The sequence below is a fragment of the Manis javanica genome, chromosome 4 (assembly GCF_040802235.1).
Source record: "Manis javanica isolate MJ-LG chromosome 4, MJ_LKY, whole genome shotgun sequence".
In the NCBI taxonomy this organism is placed as follows: Eukaryota; Metazoa; Chordata; class Mammalia; order Pholidota; family Manidae; genus Manis; species Manis javanica.
Genome location: NC_133159.1, coordinates 106731486 through 106751253, shown reverse-complemented (window position 1 = coordinate 106751253; position 19768 = coordinate 106731486). Strand labels below are relative to the sequence as shown.

Sequence of the window (19768 nt, the reverse complement as noted above, 5' to 3'; positions counted from 1 at the left end):
CTAAGTGCATTTAATCAGCTGAAAAAAGCTTTGTTACCATTCTGCTTAGGAGGATAAATCAAGAAAACAAATAATCAGTAACAACTTTAATCATTTGTTGGTTAGAGATTTTTCTACTTATAAAAATATATGGAATAAATAATTCAATTTCTCAGGTCATGCAATCGTTTTCAATAACAAAATGTTTCAAAGGCAAATAAAGGTTATACAGTTGTTAACAAACTTTAGCTTTTAGTCTTTTTAATATTACGATTTCATTTTTTTTTTTTAATATTCTGGCAACTCACTGAGACTTTAAGCATGAGAAACTGCTTTGATTTTTCAACATTAAGAGTAGACTAACAGTTAAAGAAAACTGTTTAACTAGAAACGAGATTCTAATTTTGCTGTGCACTTGATATCAAGACTTACTTGCTTTAATTTCACTAGGCACGACTATATCTGTAAGAATATAGTAATTTATTCTTCATTTGCCCCATGGTCCCAAGCACATAAGCCAGTGAGAATTATGCCTGGGCTTGTCTGCGGCTTGACTGGGTTTATCTCACCTTATCTCTAAACATCTTGACCCTCTCCCTAAAGCAACAGACTGAGCGGATCTTCTACAACAAAAGGCACCACGCTGTTTTCTTTCTTTAAATAAATAGCTGTACTTTAGAACAAAGTTACTTTCTTTTATCACAAAACACATTCTTTAGCATGCAGAAGAGTTTTCATTCTTTATACTTTTTCTTATTAAAACATACATCTTTTAGCATAGAGAAATGTTTTCTTTATTACTTTAAGTAGTTTTAATTAGAACTTAAAACCATTAGAAACTTTAATTTCTAGTGAACACTGAGAAGTAGGCTATTGTAAATTGTTAAACTAACATTCTTTAGATTGACAAATTTATGAACACATTTTATAATTTCTGTAACTATGAGCTTTACAGCATAATCTGTCATAGAGTATATCTTCTTAACTTAGCAAAACTTTAAGGTTTTAGGTTACTACAAAGATTCTCAGGCAGTAGGTAGGTATACACACTGTAACACACAATTAAAAAGGTGTTCACTTGCCACAGTTATTTAGTTCACTCATTCGTAACAACTACTCTAGATTACTTACAAGACCTTTACTGAATATTAGACAAAGCTAAGCTTTTAAGCATTTTATTCTTAAAAGATTTAGCAGATAACATGACTTAAATGACCTCAGGTAAATTTAGGCAGCTGATAACTACAAGGACATGCTCGCCTCAGGCAAACTCAAATTAGCATTAATGCTTAACACTTTTTATCAGGTTTTCTGGAAGTTTTAGAATACCCAATTTTTACAAGCGCTTGTTACACACTTAGGGGGTCATCTGAGTCTGTCTCATGGTGAGAAAGAAGGAGGAAAAAGAATATGAGGAAGACAAAGGCGAAGGATGAAGATGCCACTTTAAACAAAATGACTGTTGTATGTGCTTGTGAACAAGTGCCTGTCGTTGCACAGTTTTCTTTCCACAGGGGACGCGAATTTATCTGGGATTCGCGGCTGTGACCCCCTTATCCTGTCACGGGAGTCTTCTAGCGGTGGGTGCCCTAATGGCTCTTAATTGCCCGACCTGTGCCCGCGGGGAATGATGTAGTGGCAGAAAGGAGGAACAGAGAGAGCAGGACAACCTTAGAACAAGGAAACTTAAAATGAGAAGCGCAAAAAAATATAAACTGAAACTAAAACACAGTAAAACAATCAATGATAACACCAAGCACACACACCACATTTGATCGCACTCATTCGGACCGGTCCTTCTCTCACTCTGGTGCGCACCACACTCACTACTTTCAGGGTCTGCAAAAACTCTCGTAATTCTCCCAAAGGGCATCCACTCGGACTGCCGCAGGGTGACGAGCTCGATCTTTTCCTCTTCGGGTGCTAGTTTTCTGCTGATCGGATTTGCCTTCCTAAGGCCGAGTCACTTGGACTCTAGGGCCAGGTTTGGTTACCTGGGCTTTTACTCAGGGTTGCTAACCTGGGGGCCGGGACTACCAGCCCGGACTTCCTCACTCGGGACCACTAACCCGAGACCATACACGGGATGGCAACTCTCGCTTTATAATGGATTTATGCAGACATGAGGGGGCAACCCTCGAATTACACTGCCCCGTCCGGACAATTAGACCTTGCCTCCAGCTGTCCTTTGTTCTCAGGGAAGCTGCTCATATCCCGGACGAGCCCCCAAATGTTAGGGTCCGGGCTTCTGAGGCTTTTCCAGAGAACAAACTACACAGGCATAGGGATGTAAATTCAAGCAAAGTCTTTATTCAGCCAGCTAGTCCAAGCGTCAGCCCGATGCAGCGGATCTCAACAAGGACCCCGAGCACTCAGAGCCAAGGGTTTATATAGCATTTTCAAAGCACTTAACTCATAGTAATTTTGCACAGCTATACATTATTCTTGCAAGACATACATCCTGGGGTTAAGCAAGGGCAGGATAAGACTACTCCTCAATGGTTAGGGAGGTTCTGCACGATAAGCTTGGTATGTAAGGTTAACTGACCAAGGTTAGCTGACCAAGGGTCACAGCTGCCCACCACCCGGTGCTCATGATTAACTTGTTTTTCAAGGCCTTACCCAGGCCCAGGTTTTTTTTTTTTTTATGTCACATACTCAGAAAATGGCTTCTAGGCCTTTAAGATGGCTATGCTTATGCTAACCTATTTCTATTCTTACAAACATCCATTCACAAGATAAGTTAGTATGAAAAATTAGAAAAATCTTAAAATGTAATTTGTAAAACATGCCCACAAGAGGGACTTGTTCACAGCAGCTTTGTCCTCAAACTGGAAACAATTCAACTATCTGTGAGGAGGTGATTGGATATAAAAGGATATAATTGTAATATAGTCAAAGGACTACTATTACTCTTCAATAAGATGTAAAAAATTCCTGATACATGGCAGCAATGTGGGTGAATCTCAAAAACATCACGCTGAGTGATGAAAGGAACATACTGTGTGGTTCCATTCTTGTGAATTCTAGAACAGGCAAAACTCCTCCATGGGTGACAGGAAACTAGGTCATTGAATGACTGGGACTGGGAGTGTGGGGGGGAGGGTATTGACCGCAAAGGGGCACAAGAGGACACTTCGGAGTAATGGAAATGTCCTTTTTTTCTTGAACTGGATGGTGGTTACACGGATGCACCCATTTGTCAAGGATCTCCAAACTTGAAATGGATACAGTATATTATTTACAAAACTACAGCTTTAGAAAATTTTGATTTTAAAAAGAAAATTCATTGCAAATTTAAATGTCTTATTTAATTAAATTATTATTGTAAGATAAATTCCAACTGAAATAAGCAGGCAACGAGAGGCAACAAAGTGCCAGGCAGTTTATTTGAACGCAATCCCCGGGTGATGTTCCGTGGTCTGAAACACAGGACGAGGAAGTCACACCCAGCAGGGCAGGCAGTAACTTTTTAAAGAAGGCAGGGGGAGGGAGAGCACAGGTGTACAGTGGTGTGAGGACTGGCTCACCTAGAGTACGTGGAAGTCTCTCATTGGCCTTTAGCCAGGTACTGGAAAGTTAACACTTATCTTTTAGCTTGGGGCAAGGGCTCTACTTGGAGTGTTATCCGATCAGGCTCTGGAATGTTGTCAGACCGGAACCTGTTGGTCTCTTCTCACCTCGTTTGGTGAGGCCTGAGCTTGTCCATCAGGCTCACCCCTTCCCCTGGTGCCTCCAAGCCTTACAATTAGTGCTAGCTTTCAAGAAAGAAAATTCTATTTCTTGTGAACAATTTAATTAGAAGTTCAACCATGCCTAGGTCACAGGGAAGACACTAAAGCACAGAAAAGACAATTAATGACTTTATAACGTCTTATTACATTGATAGACAGTGACCGCAATGGAGGGGGTGAGGATATGATAACATGGGTGAATGCTGAAACCACTGTTGTTTATGTGAAACCGTAAGATCATATATGAATGATACTCCATTTTTTAAAAAGTTCAACCATGCCTTCAGTTTTGTTTTTGTCACTTTTCCTTCAGTTAAATTCATTAGTTAAATAGAATACTTTTAAATAAAGACAGAACCTATGAGCTCAATTTTATAAAAGCATATAATCCTTCTTTATGTAAATATACCAAAAAGGACTCCATCAATATTTACCTAATGTTAACAAGTTATTTTTGAAATTAAGGTGTTTCAGATTTTATATATTTGTATTTTCTGCAGCATTTGAGTTTGGTATAATAAGGTATAATTTTTGTAAAAAAATTACATTAACTTAAAAAAAAGATTTGAAGAAAAATATGTAAAGATGTAAGCAGTTAACTTCAGGTGGTGGGAATATGGAGGACTGATTCTCCTCCTCCTTATGTATTTTATATATGCTGGAATTTAAAAGCTGAATGACCTGGAACTGAAAGAACAGAACAGATCCAGAAGAGGTATGGGGTAGGTGAGAGGCAAATGGAAAGGGAAAGAGAAAAGCCTACTTCTGGCAGGAAATTTGTTTAAGTTGTAGATTTTAGGGGAGCAGCTGTTGGCATAACAAGGGTGTTTGGGAGGCAGGTGGGTCATGAGGATATTCAGCACAGTTTTATACCTGTTACATGATTGCTCCGTGGTGTTTTTTCAAAAGAAAGATACAGATTTTAAATATCAAGCATTTTTACCATTTGTGTTCCTTTCTCATTAGGAGCGGTATAAACACATGGCTCTGAGCATATCTTCTGGAGCCAGTCTGACTTTGGTAAAAATTCCTCCTTTCAAATCCCACTCACTAGTTGAGTGACTGAACAGTTTACTTAACCTTCCCATGTCTCAGTTTTCTCATAGGTAAAATGGGAATGAGGGTATGATATAGGCCTATTGAGGATTAAATGAGTAAACAGTGGTAAAATTTGTGGACTATGCTTGGTACATGGCAATCTGCATATAATCATTGGGTGATAGTCCTTGTATTTTGGGCACAACACTGCAGAAACACTGGATGTGATAAAAACTGATTTAATTTAAGTTATAGCACTGATACTTTTCAGTGGCTGTGGATCCTCCAAGGGAGTGCGAAGTAATCCTCTGACTGGCAGTAATCTAGGCTGGGAGAATCTGGGGGGTTTACTAGAACATTTATTTGGTCCACTCATTAGAAAAGGATAAGGATACATTTCCTTGTTTCAAAAATGCCTTAATAAAAAAATTTAGTTTTACAGCCAAAGACATCTCTAAACATGAAACAGACCCCAGAATCTCTAGAGTCATACATGTGACTACACAAATATTTAAATTCAAAATACAAAGACCAAACTGTAAAATGATCACAGGTTGAAAGAAATTAGTTTTTTACTTAGCATATATTCTCCTCAACGTTCCTTTCCCAGTTTTCCACACCAGGCCCTGCCAAGGCAAGAGGAGTGGGTGTCTATTTCCCACCCGCCCTCGTTCAAGGGAGCCCCGCAAGGCGCCAGACTGGCTCGCACTCACTTGCAAACCAACACGGCCGACCTCGCCCCTCTTAACCGCACAGGGAAAGGGCAGTTCGTCAGACCAGGTGCCGGGCAAGCAGCTCTGCGACTTGGGGAGGCACCGGGTTCCCGTGCGGGTCAGGAAAGGGTGGGAGCGCACCCGGGAGAGGAGCTGCGGTCGCCCAAAGGCAGCGACGGAAACCGCAGCCGCGGTGGGTGGCCCAGCAGCGCCTCTGCCTTCCGCGCCTCAGGTCCTCCCTCCTTCTGTGTCGTCCTCCGCGCTTTCCTGTCCCCTTCCCTCCCGGGGCTATTTTCTCCCGCTCGCCCCGCCCCACACCTCTCCCTTGTTCGTGTTCTCCGAAGTGAGCCTCCAAAAAGGCCCCTGTGTTTGTCAGGCCTTTGTAGCAGCTGAAAGTTCCAAAAGATAAAAGACAAAGAACCGCCCCTTAGCACCTGGAGGACATTCTCACCAACTACGCGGGCCGTCCTCCTCCTCACCCATTGTTTCCTACCGAGCGTGAGAGAACCGGCGTCCCCACGGGTCAGTCCTAAGGCGTCTTCTCGGGGGAGCGGACTCGGGGCGGCACGGAGCGGGAGCGGCACGGACCTGCCCGGAGGCTAGGGTCCCCGGCGCGGCTTCCTGCTGTCTGCCGAAGTGGGGGGCGAAAGGATGACCCTCCCTGGAGCCGAGTCCCGAAGTCAGGGTAACAGCGCGTTAGTGGCCAATGGAGACGTGGGAGCCAGAAGCTCTGAATAAAATGGGAACAGGTCAGAACAGAACAAATCCAGATTCTGAATGAACGAGCCCATCGAAAACTACAGCAGAGCGCTTCCGATGGACGTGCGCAGCCGTCCACCCCAGAGTACCCGAGCCGCCTCACGGCTCCGCGCGCTCGCCTTTCACTCAGCAGGCGACAGGACGTGCGGGCTGAGGAGCCCTCGCGGTGCGGGTGCTCCGGGCCGCAGCCGCTGCCCTTTACCCCGAGGCCCGGGGCGACCCGCCGGGGGAACGGCCCTGGCCTGCTCACCCCGCTACGCCCGCAGCGTCGCCGTGGACCGCGGCCCGCGGAGCACCCGGTATCTGGGTCCCCGACTCCGGGAAGGCGGCTGCGAGGCACCCACGGCCGCCGCGAGAAGCAGGGCTGCGGGGGCCGAAAGCAGGCCCCGGGGGTGGATGGAGTAACAAGTTCGCTTTACTCCATCTAAAGAGGGACAGGTCCCACCGAGATTTGAATCTGGATCGCTGGATTCAGAGTCCAGAGTGCTCACCATTACACCATGGAACCCACGTGAGGACGTCCGCCTCCGCTGGGCCTCACTGCGGCTGCGCGAGTACTCGTTAGGCGCCCGCAGTTCCGCCAGGAATCTCAGGGCGTTTTTTCGACCGATCCCACAAGACTCGAGTACACTTGACTAGCTTTTTTCTCCGCCGCTTTCCTTTCATTGCCCTCTCTCGTTTCACTTCCACCTCGGAAAGTCAGGTAAAGTCCACTCTGGGCTTAGGGCCAGGCGAGAGCCCAGAAACCACTTGTTCTGCCTCAGTTTACCAGAGCATTCTGCCGTGTGGTGAAATTTCTGCAAAGAGTAGTGCTATTTTCCTCTTCGTTGCCTTCACACTCTTCCCACTGCTCGGAGAGGGCAGATGATTGTCAAGGGGAGGACTTGGTACTTTCCGGCTCCCTTGGCCATGTAGCGTCCATCACTCTTCAAAGCCACTGCCGTCTCGCACGCTGCAGTGACGGTAGGGGTGTCAGCTGTGGGGTGGGATTGGAAGGCAGGGGGACATTCCTTTTCTTCTTCTTACCTTCTTCCTACACTTCCCGTTTTTTGTTGTTTTGGTAACTTTTTCTTACAACAAATATGTATTTGTTAGATCTGCAATACAAAGTAATCAACCTGTTTTCTGTCAGCTAGACAGTAGGTTTTTAAAGGCTTTATATGAATGGAACAACACATTATGTACCTCTTTATCTGGCTTATTTCATTCAGCCAAAATGATTATTTTGAGATTAATTCATTTCGTTGCATGTATCAATATGACCAATAAATACATGTATAAATGTATCCTTTTAATTGCTAGAGTTTCACTGCACAGCTGGCTATACCATAGTTTGTTCATCTCTTCACTTACTGATGGGCATTTCGGTTGTTTTCAGTTTTTAGCTATTAAAATAAAGCTACTATAAATGTTCTTGTTCAAGTCTTTGTGTGGACATATGCTTTCTTTTCTTCATCTGGGAGTGGAATGGCTGGCTTCCAGTCATTATGTTAGGTGTAATGTTTTGCTTTTAAAAAAACTGCCCAACGTTTTCCAGCATGGTTATGCCATTTTACACTCCCACTAGCAGAATAAAGACGTTCTAATTCCTCCACATCATTGTCAGTGCTTACTACGATCAGTCTTAAATGTCAGCCACTCTAGTAGGTTTGCAGTATCATTTCATCCTGGTTTTAATATTCATTTCCTAATGATTAATGATATTGAGTGTCTTTACATGTGCTTATGTGACACACGTGAATCTACTTTCGTGAAGTGTACAGGTGTACTTTGCAGAGTTCAGTTCCAGACTACTCGAACAAGGCAAATATGCCAATAAAGAGACTCAAGTGAACTTTTTGGTTTCCCAGTGCCTATAAAGGTTATGTTTACACTACACTGTAGTCCATTCAGTGTTCAGTAGCATCACTTCTTTAAACAAAACTTATATCCCTAAATTTAGATATGCTTTCTTGCTAAAAAAAAATGTGACTGATCATATGCGCTTTAAAGGGGTTGTGATCGTTTTGCTGGTGGAGGGTCTTTCTAGATGCTGATGGTGCTGACTGGTCAGGGTGGTGGCTGCTCAGGGTTGGGATGGCTGTGGCAATTTTTAAAAAATAACGTAACAATGAAGTTTGCTGCATAGATTGACTCTTCCTTTCACCAACGATTCCACTGTACCATGTGATGCTGTGTGATAGCATTTTCTCCACAGCAGAACTGCTTTCAAAATTGGAGTCACTTTGCTCAAACCCTGCTACTGCTTTATCAGCTAAGTTCATGTAACATTCTCAGTCCTTTGTGGTCATTTCAGCAATCTTCACAGCATCTTCAACCAGGGGTACTTTCCTTCTCAAGAAACCACTTTTTATGTTCATCCAAAAGAAGCAACTCCCTGTCAAAGTTTTACTGTGAGGTTGCAGCGATTCAGTGACATCTTCAGGTTCCACTTCTAATTCTCGTTCTCTTGCTGTTTCCATCACCACATGTCCAATTACTTCCTCCACTGAAGTCCTGAACCCCACAAAGTCATCCAGGATGGTTGGACTCAATGTCTTCCAAACTCCTTTTAATGTTGACATTTTGACCTCTTCCTATAAATCATAAATGTTTTTACTGGCATGAAGAATGGTGAATCCTTTCCAAAGTCACGTTGGTTAAGAAACACAGCATTAGAGTCTTATATATATTAATTTATTGCATGTTAAAATCCCTGTTCAACTTCTAGGGGCCTTATTCTGATGACTGCTGTATCTCATGATAATAGCAGTTTCTGTGTGTATGTGTGCATGCTGCATGTGTATAATTTTTTATTGAAGGCTAGATGCTATATGTAAAAAGAACAATTGAGAATTACATTAACAGTATTTATACCTACAAATAACAATGCCTGTTTTTCTTTTGTCAGATTATTAGTATAGGTCTTTGAGTCAATGAAGCAAGGGGTGGAGCTGACTTTGGATTTTATTGTTGCTCTCAGCTGCCAGCGTGATCCCCAGGCCTTTAGTTCCTTCAGCAGTGCATTACTTTTACTGTGTTTAGTGTGAGACCTGGACTGCTGCAGGGTTTTTCCCTCAGCATTTCTGCTCCATTCTCAGCTTTTCATATGCCTACACCATAGACGGGTCTCTTGCTGCACTCTTGCCTCTCCTCTAGCAGTAGATTTGCACACAGTACCAGGCACTGTGTACCAAACCTGAGGCCATGCATGCCTCATCCCTGTGTGTCTGTCACCTCCCTCTTGGAGTAGTGGAACTCTGCCCTTCAATACTGGGGAGACTTGGGTAAGAACAAGTCTCTTGCCCCTTTCCAACAGTAGACAGTTTTTGCTTCTGACTGTTAGGGTCCAGGAACTCAGGGTTTTCCCGAGAGAACAAAGCACTCAGGCATGGAGATGTAAGTACAGGCAAAGTCTTTATTCAGCCAGCAAGCTGGGGTCAACAGCACCTCCCCTGACACGCAGGCCGAGTCCGAGCTGCCCACCCCCAGGCAACTTTAGGTATTGCTTATATAGGATTTTCACAGCTGTTACACCGAAGCCCGCGCATTTCTACAACCAATAATTTTAAAACACATTCTATATTGTAACCTTTTAGGGAACACTCCAGTTGCCTGACCTCTTCAATTGTTATCTGTTGCTTACCCAAGCATGTCTAAGTGACTTATCATGGATCACGCCCCCAGGCTGTTGCCCACTTCTAGTTATCTAACTTAAAGCAGGCGCATTTCTAAGCTTAGCCTCGGGTTGTTTATTCAAAACTGGGTGGCCCATGCTTTAGGCAGTTAGGTTAAATGTTATTAGTCCTTTTTCCTGACTCTTGATGCCCTCTGCCCTCCTTTACATTTCCCCGCTTTTCTTGATCAGACTAAGGAATCTTCCGCAGCGGTATCTAGGGCCTGATATTTTTGGCGAAGGACCAGGAGTTGGACGGTGTCAAACTTCTCTTGCACAAACTTAAGCAGCCTATTTATTATACACGGGCCGATGGTAAGCAAAAACAGCAGGATGACCAGTGGCCCTGCAACGGCCGAGAGGAGGGTAGAAAACCATGGCTTGTGCTTAAACCAAGATTCAAACCAGCCTTCGTTGCTGCTGCTTTCATATTCTTTACGCTGCCTGTCAAGATCTTTTTTTAGTTTGGCTAAGGAATCTCTAACTGCACCTGTCTTATCTACATAGAAACAGCATTCTTCTTTTAGGGCTGTGCATAGCCCACCTTCTTTTAAGAACAAGAGGTCCAGGCCTCTTCGGTTCTGTAGGACCACCTCTGCCAAGGAGGTGAGGGATTGCTCCAGGTTTGATACTGACTGTCGGAGCTGTTCTAGGTTCTTGTCGACTGCCAGCTTCAGGGTTGTGAGCCCTTTTTCCCGTGTCACGAGGGCTGCGACCCCAGTGCCTGCCCCTGCTATCCCTAGGGAGACGAGGATCCCAATGGTCAGGGCAGTAACAGCCTCCCTCTTGCTCTGGTGGGGATTTGGCCTTTCTTCCCAATAAGAAAGGAGAGTCATGAGAACGATATATTAGGCGAGGTAGAATGGCCACCAGCACACAAAACTCATTATTAGTATTGAACACAGAGGTGGATAGTGCCGGGATGAGGCCTGTCTTTGAACAGAGCCACCAACCCGAGGAGTGTATAATCCACTTTCCTTGCTCCCACAGGGTGCTATTATAGGGGGAGCATAACTGGCTCTGGGCCGTCGGGACTGTGCCTACACATGTACCAGCGATAGAGACTTGAGCGATTGTAAATCTCCACGGTCTCCCATCCCAATAAGTGGGATGGGAGTTGTTGATAGTGTAGGAGCCATTTATCCCAATTGCCTCATAGAAGGGGGGTGAACCTGGGTAGCATAGCCAACGGGGATCGGTGAGGGAGGAAGTGGTGTGGTTAAGAGTCTCTACTACTGCCTGCACCATTTCCCACATGGGATTATCTAACCCGGAGGGAGTGTGCTGGGCCCATAACCCAGAGGTCGATGGACCCGGTCCTCTCGTGGGTTCTGGAGCAAGCGTCCTGGTCGGCATTTTCTCATCCTTTTTGCTCAGGCCCTTATCTTGGATTGAAGGTTTCTGGGGATTTATAAGCGGGTTGGGACCTACGGTGGCCGTGGGAGCTAACACGGTTAATTTAATGGTGAGGGTTGAGCCTTCTTCCTCATGTCCCCAAGATTTATAGTACTTTATCCCCCATGTTAGCCCTCTTATCCAACGTGATACCTCAGTCTTTTTGCCCATCTCAGTGAATTGAATTCGTACCCAATCCCGGTCCCGGTCACAAGCCCTGTCCCTTTGCATGTGACGTGGGAGGCCCTGGTTGACATAAGAAAATTTGACAGCATCCCCTTTTGTAACCGGCCATTTCTGACCCCATCGTTTGAGGTTACACAGGTCAATTTGGCACACCAGAAGGGTCCCCACCCACATGACTCTCCTTTACCTGCTTTTGGGCAGGCATAAAATCCCTGGGCCTGGGTGCCAGCCGAAGGGGCGATCCCCCAAAGGGTCCGGTAACTTTGGTTGGGGAAACACCAACTGCGCAGACTGGAAAAGGCTGAGCAGATTTTTCTAGCCTAGATGGGTGGACTTGTGCAGATTAGCAAGCATGTACTGCCCCAATGCTTCAGGCAGGATCAACCTACCTTCTTGGTCCCTACTCCAATTTCCCTCCCTAAACACTTTCCCTGAGACTTGTTTCTTAATCCACTCAAGATCCTGGGGGGAATACTCAGGTTTGGGTAGCAAGGCGGGCAGTTCACGTATGGGTATTTCGAGGGCTGCAAGTACAAGGGGGTCCGAGAGGGCTGCCCTTTTAGCTTCCGCATCAGCATGGCTGTTGCCGATGGCCTCAGGTGTCTTCTTTGATTGGTGGCCCGGTACATGTATAACTGCTACTGCTTTGGGTTTTTCGACAGCAGCTAGTAGTCTTTGGACTTCTTGCAGATTCCTCAGTCCCTTCCCTTCCACGGAATGGAATCCGCTTTCTCGGTAGATGGCACTGTGGACATGGACAGTGCCAAAGGCATATCTGCTATCTGTGTATATGTTGCCCTCTTGCCTTCTGCTCTTTCCAGGGCCTCAGCAAGAGCAATAAGTTCCACCTTCTGTGCTGAGGTACCAGGGGGCAGACCTGCGCTCCAGACAACTTCCCCTTCGTGGGTTACTACAGCTGCCCCTGCTCTCCTGACCCCCTCCTGCACAAAACTGCTCCCATCTGTATACCAATTCAGCTCACAGCTTGGTAACCATGTGTCTTTCAGGTCTGCTCGCACCTGGATAATTTCAGAAAGGATGTCTCCACAGTCATGGATGGGGGTCGTCGGATCTGGGTCCGGCAGAAGGGTGGCAGGATTTAGGGTTACCGGGTCAGAGAAGGCGATTCGTGGAGAGTCTAGTAGGAGCCCTTGGTAGTGGGTGAGTCTTGCGTTCGTCGTCCATTTTCCTGGAGGATGCCTGAGGATCCCCTCTATGGTATGTGGGGCTGTTATTCTTAGGTTCTGGCCAAAGGTTAGCTTGTCTGCCTCCTTTACCAGTAGAGCGATGGCTGCTAGGATACGCAGACAAGGTGGCCACCCGGAGGCCACTGGGTCTAGCCGCTTGGACAAATAGGCCACAGGTCTCTTCCATGGGCCCAACTGCTGAGCCAGGACTCCTTTGGCCACTCCCTTCTTTTCATCTCTAAACAGGATAAAGGGTTTTTCTGGGTCTGGCAGAGATAGGGAGGGGGCCTGGAAGAGAGCTTCTTTTAGTCTGTCAAAAGCCTCTTGTCGTTCCTGAGTCCATTGTCAGCCCAGCCCTTCTTTGGTCGCTTCGTATAGTGGTCGGGCTACCCTGGAATCCAAAGCCTGCAAAACCCCGCTGAGCCAAGAAATTCTCTCACTCCCCGGGGTGAGGAGGGGACGGGGATAATCAGGATAGTTTGTTTCATAGCCAGCATTAGCCACCTGGCCCCATTAGATATTTCATACCCCAGGTAGACTACTGACCTCTGACAGATGTGGTCTTTCTTGGCGCTGGCTCGATATCCCAGTTCACCTAGTTCAGCCAGCAAGTTCCCTGTGGCTTCTTCACACTCCTCACGGGTTTCTGTAGCCAGCAACAGGTCATCCGCATACTGCAGCAGTGTCATGCGGGGGTGGCTCCTGCGAAAGGGCTCCAGGTCCTGGCTTAGGGCTTCATTGAATAAGGTGGGAGAGTTCTTGAAGCCCTGTGGCAGTCTAGTCCAGGTAAGTTGCCCTTTTCTTCCTCCCCCTGGTTCTTGCCACTCAAAGGCAAACAAAGGCTGACTAACTTCAGAGAGTGGGATACTGAAGAAGGCGTCTTTCAGGTCCAGAGTAGTATACCACACATGTGCAGGTGGCAGGTAGCTGAGTAGGGTGTAAGCGTTGGGCACTGTAGGATGGATGTCTTCTACCCTCTCATTGACCTTTCGCAAGTCCTGCACCGGTCTGTAATCTCCACTGCCAGGCTTCCTTACTGGAAGCAGGGGCGTATTCCATGCAGATTGGTAGGTTTTAAGGATTCCTGTCTCCAATAGTCTATGGGTATGGGGTGCTATTCCTTTCCAGCCTCTTCCGGCATTGGATATTGCCAGACCCAGATGGGTAGAACCGCGGCTTTGAGTTGAACAACGACCGGGGATAAGTGTTTAGCGAGACCAATTCCTCCGGTCTCGGCCCATGCGGAAGGGAACCTCTGTAACCAAGAGTCCATTTCTCCCCAGCCCCCCTTTTCTTGATCTGCCTGAAACAGACGATGTTCGTCTGCCAGGGATAGAGTTAACACATGCGCCAGTTGTAGGGGCTGCCCTTCTTTGTCCATGATTTTTATCCCTTCTGGTTCAAAATGAATGCACGCCCCAACCTTGGTTAATAAGTCTCTACCTAACAGCGGTGCGGGGCTCTCAGGTACGACCAGAAATGAGTGAGAGAACTGATGCCTTCCTAGGTCCACTTTTCTGCTAGTGGTCCAGGCACATTTCTTGGACCCTGTCGCTCCCTGGACTACACTTGTGCGTCCTGGGTTCAGGGGACCGTGGGCCTGGTTGAGAACTGAATATTGTGCCCCAGTGTCTACCATGAACCCAATGGGAGTCCTCTCAATGCACAGGGTTACCCAGGACTCGGGGAGGGGTGCTGAGCCCCGTCCCCATTAATCTTCCTCTCCTAGGTGCAGGGTCTTAACATGGTTCCCTCCTCCTTGTTCCCTCCTTTGGGGCACTCCCTCTTCCAATGTCCATATCTCTTACACAGGGTGCATTGATTTCGTCCTAGTCAGGATTGGTGGGGTCCTGTTCCTCAAGGTGGCCTAGGGCTCTCCTTCACCCCGGCCAGGAATATTCTGGCCATCTCCTCCCTCTGCTTCTTGTTTTCCCTCTTCTGAAATTCTCTGTCTTCCTTCCTATTTTTCTCCTGTATTACCCATTTCTCTTTCCTCAGCCTTTCTTCTCTATCTTCCGGAGTTTCCCTAGCATTGAAGACCTTCCCTGCCTGCTGCAGCAACTCTCTAATAGAGATCTCCCCCAGGTCCTCCCACTTGTGGAGTTTTCTCCGGATATCAGGGGCTGCCTGGTTGATGAATGAGAGGACTACAGCTGATCTGTGTTCCTCTGCTTCTGGGTTTATGGGGGTGTACTGCCTGTAAGCATCAAACAGCCTTTCCAGTTACGCGGCTGGGCTTTCCATTTCCCCCTGAACAATAGTTTTTACCTTAGCTAGGTTAGTGGGCCGTCTGGCGGCCGCCCGGAGACTGGTCATCAGAGTCTGGCGGTAGACCCGGAGACGCTCCCTACCTTCTGCAGTCCCGAAGTCCCAATCCGGGCACATAAGTGGGAACGCCTCATCGATGATGGGCTGGAGGATAGTGGGTCTTCCATTCTCTCCAAGGACATTTTTCCTGGCCTCATTGAGGATACGCTCTCGCTCTTCCGTCGTGAAGAGAGTGCGGAGCAATTGCTGGCAGTCGTCCCATGGGGTACAATGGGTAAACATAATGGACTCCACTAAACCTATAAGACACTTGGGGTCCTCTGAGAAGGGAGGGTTCTGAGTCCTCCAATTATAGAGGTCACTAGATGAAAAGGGCCAGTATTGATATTGTTGAGCGATGCCTGTACCGATGGCACGCACAGGCAGAACCGGCACTGCTCCTTCTGAGGTGGAGGAGGGAGTCTCCCCTTCTTGTTCCCTGGCCCCCCGAGGCCTTAACTGCATTCCTCCTGTTCTACCTGGCCCCCAGCGTGGGGCCAGGGTGGGGGAGTGCGGGGAAGCTCTTTCCAGCCTCCTGCCTCCCTCTGCTGAAGAGTCTGGGGAAGCTGCAGCTGCCTGGTTCCCACTGGGTTCCCCAGCCTCATTTTCTATCCTCCCGGCAGCTTCACCCCCCTCCTCTGCATACGGGGGTGGCTGCTCAATCGGCAGAAGGGGGTAGAGAGGAGAACTGTCGGGGAGGACAGGCGGCGCACTCGGGTGCACAGGATTTCTGGCCCTGCGATCAGAGGGCTCTAATTTTTCCTGAGCAACTAGGACGGAGGTCTTTAGGGGGTCAGTATGAGGTTTCCCCACCAAAAAGGGCCTCAGCCAGGATGGAGGATTCTCGGCTAGATTTTCCCAGACCAAGATATAGGGGAGTTGGTCAGTGTGGCTCTCAGGGCCTGGTCGGGAGATAATGGTTTTGACTTTGCCGATAAGGTCCAGGGAAAGAGATCCCTGGGTCGGCCAGCCTACTCCAAAGGAAGGCCACTCGACTCAGCAAAAGTTGTCAAGCTTACCCTTCTTGATGCCAAGGGTCATATTTAAGGCCTGTTTCTTGACCTCCGGGAAATGGGAAAGGATCAGACTCTTAGGAGTAGCCTCAGCCTGACCCATAGTGAAAAAGAAGAAGAAAAAGGATATGAGGGAGACAAAGGCGAAGGATGAAGATGCCACTTCAAACAAGATGACTGTGCTTGTGAACGGGTGCCTGTCGTTGCACAGTTTTCCTTCTGCGGGGGACGCAAATTTATCTGGGTTTCGCAGCTGTGACCCCCTTATCCTGTCACGGGAGTCTTCTAGCGGCGGGCACCCTAATGGCTCTTAATTGCCCGACCAGTGCCCGCGGGGAATGATGTAGTGACAGAAAGGAGGAACGGAGAGAGCAGGAGAGCCTTAGAACAAGGAAACTTAAAATAAGAAGCGCATAAAAAAATATAAACCAAAACCAAAACACAGTAAAATAAACACCAAGCACACACACCACATCTGATCACACTCGTTCGGACCGGTCCTTCTCTCACTCTGGTACGCACCACACTCACCACTTTCAGGATCCTCAAAAACTCTCGTTATTCTCCCGAAAGGCGTCCACTCGGACTGCTGCAGGGTGATGAGCTCAATCTTTTCCTCCTCGGGTGCCAGTTTTCTGCCGATCGGACTTGCCTTCCTAAGGCCGAGTCACTCGGACCTTAGGGCCAGGATTGGTTACCTGGGCTTCACCCAGGGTCGCTAACCTGGGGGCCAGGACTACCAACCCGGACTCTCTCACTCGGGGTCACTAACCCGAGACCGTACACGGGATGGCGACTCCTGCTTTATAATGGATTTATGCAGACATGAGGGGGCGACCCTCGAATTGCACTGCCCTGTCTGGACAATTAGACCTTGCCTCCAGCTTTCCTTTGTTCTCAGGGAAGCCGCACGGATCCCGGATGAGCCCCCAAATGTTAGGGTCCAGGAACTCAGGGTTTTCCCGAGAGAACAAAGCACACAGGCATGGAGATGTAAGCCCAGGCAAAGTCTTTATTCAGCCAGCAAGCTGGGGTCGACAGCATCTCCCCTGACACGCAGGCCGAGTCCGAGCTGCCCACCCCCAGGCAACTTTAGGTATTGCTTATATAGGATTTTCACAGCCGTTACACCGAAGCCCGCGCATTTCTACAACCAATAATTTTAAAACACATTCTATATTGTAACCTTTTAGGGAACACTCCAGTTGCCTGACCACTTCAATTGTTATCTGTTGCTTACCCAAGCATGTCTATGTGACTTATCACGGATCATGCCCCCAGGCTGTTGCCCACTTCTAGTTATCTAACTTAAAGCAGGCGCATTTCTAAGCTTAGCCTTAGGTTGTTTATTCAAAACTGGGTGGCCCATGCTTTAGGCAGTTACGTTAAATGTTGTTAGTCCTTTTTCCTGACTCTTGATGCCCTCTGCCCTCCTTTATATGACGAGCCCCAGCTGCAGCCGACTCATATCTGGCACCACGGAGTGGCAGGGTTTCTTGCTCCAACATCGAGGGTAGATGGCATTTGCTTCATATGAGAGAAGTGACCAGGTTTTGTACCTCTACTGACGTGGTGGCCGGTCATGGTCTGCATACCTGCATACTGAGGCAACCTCGAGAGAGTCTCTTGCCCAGACCACGTTTTTCTTTTTTGTTTTCTTTCTTTCTGCTTTTTTTTTTTTCATGAACCCTTGGGGAGGCCTGAGTAAAGACAGGAAATGGGCAAAACCCTGGTTTGATTCTGGTCTTCTCAGAAATTGTGAACTGTTGTGATAACCCACACTTGGCCTTTAAGAAATGGTTAAAATGTCAGTTATTTTCCCCTTCAAAACTTTTATGGCTTACAGTCTTTGCCTTTCATTACCTGCCAAAGATGAAATGGTTCATGTGTGTGTCCCTCCTTGGAAGGTTTTATGCTGTCGACTTGAGTGTACTCAGTGGCCTTGCAACCTCAGCTCTCTGGGGAGTCCCAAAATGGGTATGATTTTGTAGATCATCCACCTTTATCTTGTTGTTAGGGTGGGAAAAACTTTCTCTTATAATTTCTATGTCTTAGACACACGGGGAATTACTTCCTCTTTGTGAAACCCTTCTGTTCTACTTCTGGACTCATTTCCCTTAGGACACTTCATAAATTCCTTCAGAGGATGACAAGCTCTATGAGGCCACTAGGTGGGGATGATGAGCACCTTAAAGATCCCTGTGAAGCAACACAGGCCCCTATGCTTAGTGTCCATCAGAAACCTTGGTACAACCCAGTTGAAACTTAGAATTATCATCCATAGCTCTAGCTGAGTCTTTGTAATGGGGCTCTTTCTCCTTAATTACTATGCTAATCTTCGTACTGTTTGGAGATTGCAGTTATGTTTGGTCATATTTTCCAGAAGCAGTTAAGAGATTTTTCTGGGCTTCCCATCTGTGGTCAAATGTGAAGATGACACTCTGGGCATGGAAAAAAGACAAAGAAACAGAATATTACATCTTCATCACCCTTAGAATAGTGTGTTCAATGAAAATGGGAATGGGTAACTGAAATCCTTGTTTATCTAAGCACGTAATGGAGAAAACTGGAAAAACTGGTGTAGTTGTTTAAATGGATATTCAGATTGCATCTGAGGGTGCATAACTTACTGGAGGATTTTCTCTTGCTAGGGGAGGCCAGTCTTTTGGTTCTATTCAGAGCTTCAAGAGATTGGATCACGCCTACTCACACTATGAAGGGCAGCCTGCTTTGCTCAAAGTTCACTGATTTTAATGTTAATCTCATCCAAAAACAACTTCGCAGAAACATCCAGAAAAATGTTTGTTAAAATATCTGGGCACCATGGCCTAGCCAACTTGACACATAAAATTGACTGTCGCAAGTCCACCCCTTGTCACCTTGACAACTATATGCATCTCCTTTAATCATACTTAATTTCCACACAAAGATGATAACAAGTTCATACTTCTGCCTAACATGGTACAAGTATCCTGCACACAACCAAAAAGCACCAACTCTTTCCTCAGAAGAGGATGTGTAGTTTGCGAGTGATGTTTATGCTTCTCCATAATGTCACGTAACTTAATATTATGCTGTATAAAAATAGAAATACCACTTGACCCAGGAATTCCACTCCTAGGAATTTACCCTAAGAATGCAGGATCCCAGTTTGAAAAAGACATATGCATCCCTATGTTTATTGCAGCACTAATTACAATAGCCAAGAAATGGAAGCAACCTAAGTGTCTATCAGTAGATGAATGGATAAAGAAGATGTGGTACAGATACACAGTGGAGTATTATTTAGCCATAAGAAGAAAACAAATCCTACCATTTGCAAAAACATGGATGGAGCTAGAGGGTATTATGCTCAGTGAAATAAGCCAGGCAGAGAAAGATAAATACCAAATGATTTCACTCATCTGTGGAGCATAAGAACAAAGCAAAAACTGAAGGAACAAAACAGCAGCAGACTCACAGAACCCAAGAATGGACTAACAATTGCCAAAGGAAAAGGGACTGTGGGGGAGCAGGGATTGGTGGGAAGGGAGGGAGAAGAGGAATAAAGGGCATTACGATTAGCCCACATAATGTAGCGGGGGACATGCGGAAGGAAGGCAGTATAGCACAGAGAAGACGAGTAGTGATTCTACAGCATCTTACTATGCTGATGAACAGTGACTAATGGGGTATATGGTGGGGACTTGAGAATGGGGGGAATCTAGTAATCACAATGTTGCTCATGTAATTGTATATTAGTGATAACAAAAAATATTAATTCACCTTAAATTGTATTTAAGAATCTGGAATTTCACAGTAA

The 19768-nt window shown here is 46.5% G+C and overlaps 1 long non-coding RNA gene across 2 annotated transcripts; it reads right to left on the bottom strand.

Annotated features, from left to right (window-relative positions):
* Positions 1-3268: 3268 nt before the first annotated feature.
* LOC140848969 (uncharacterized) lies at positions 3269-6765 on the bottom strand. 2 transcript variants are annotated; one of them, XR_012130331.1, is made up of 2 exons: positions 6715-6765; positions 3269-6194 (listed from the first exon to the last, which is right to left on the bottom strand). It is a non-coding gene; the product is annotated as an uncharacterized lncRNA (long non-coding RNA). The 2 variants fall into 2 exon arrangements; XR_012130330.1 differs by having other exon boundaries at positions 6474-6741.
* Between the last annotated feature and the right edge of the window lie 13003 nt (positions 6766-19768).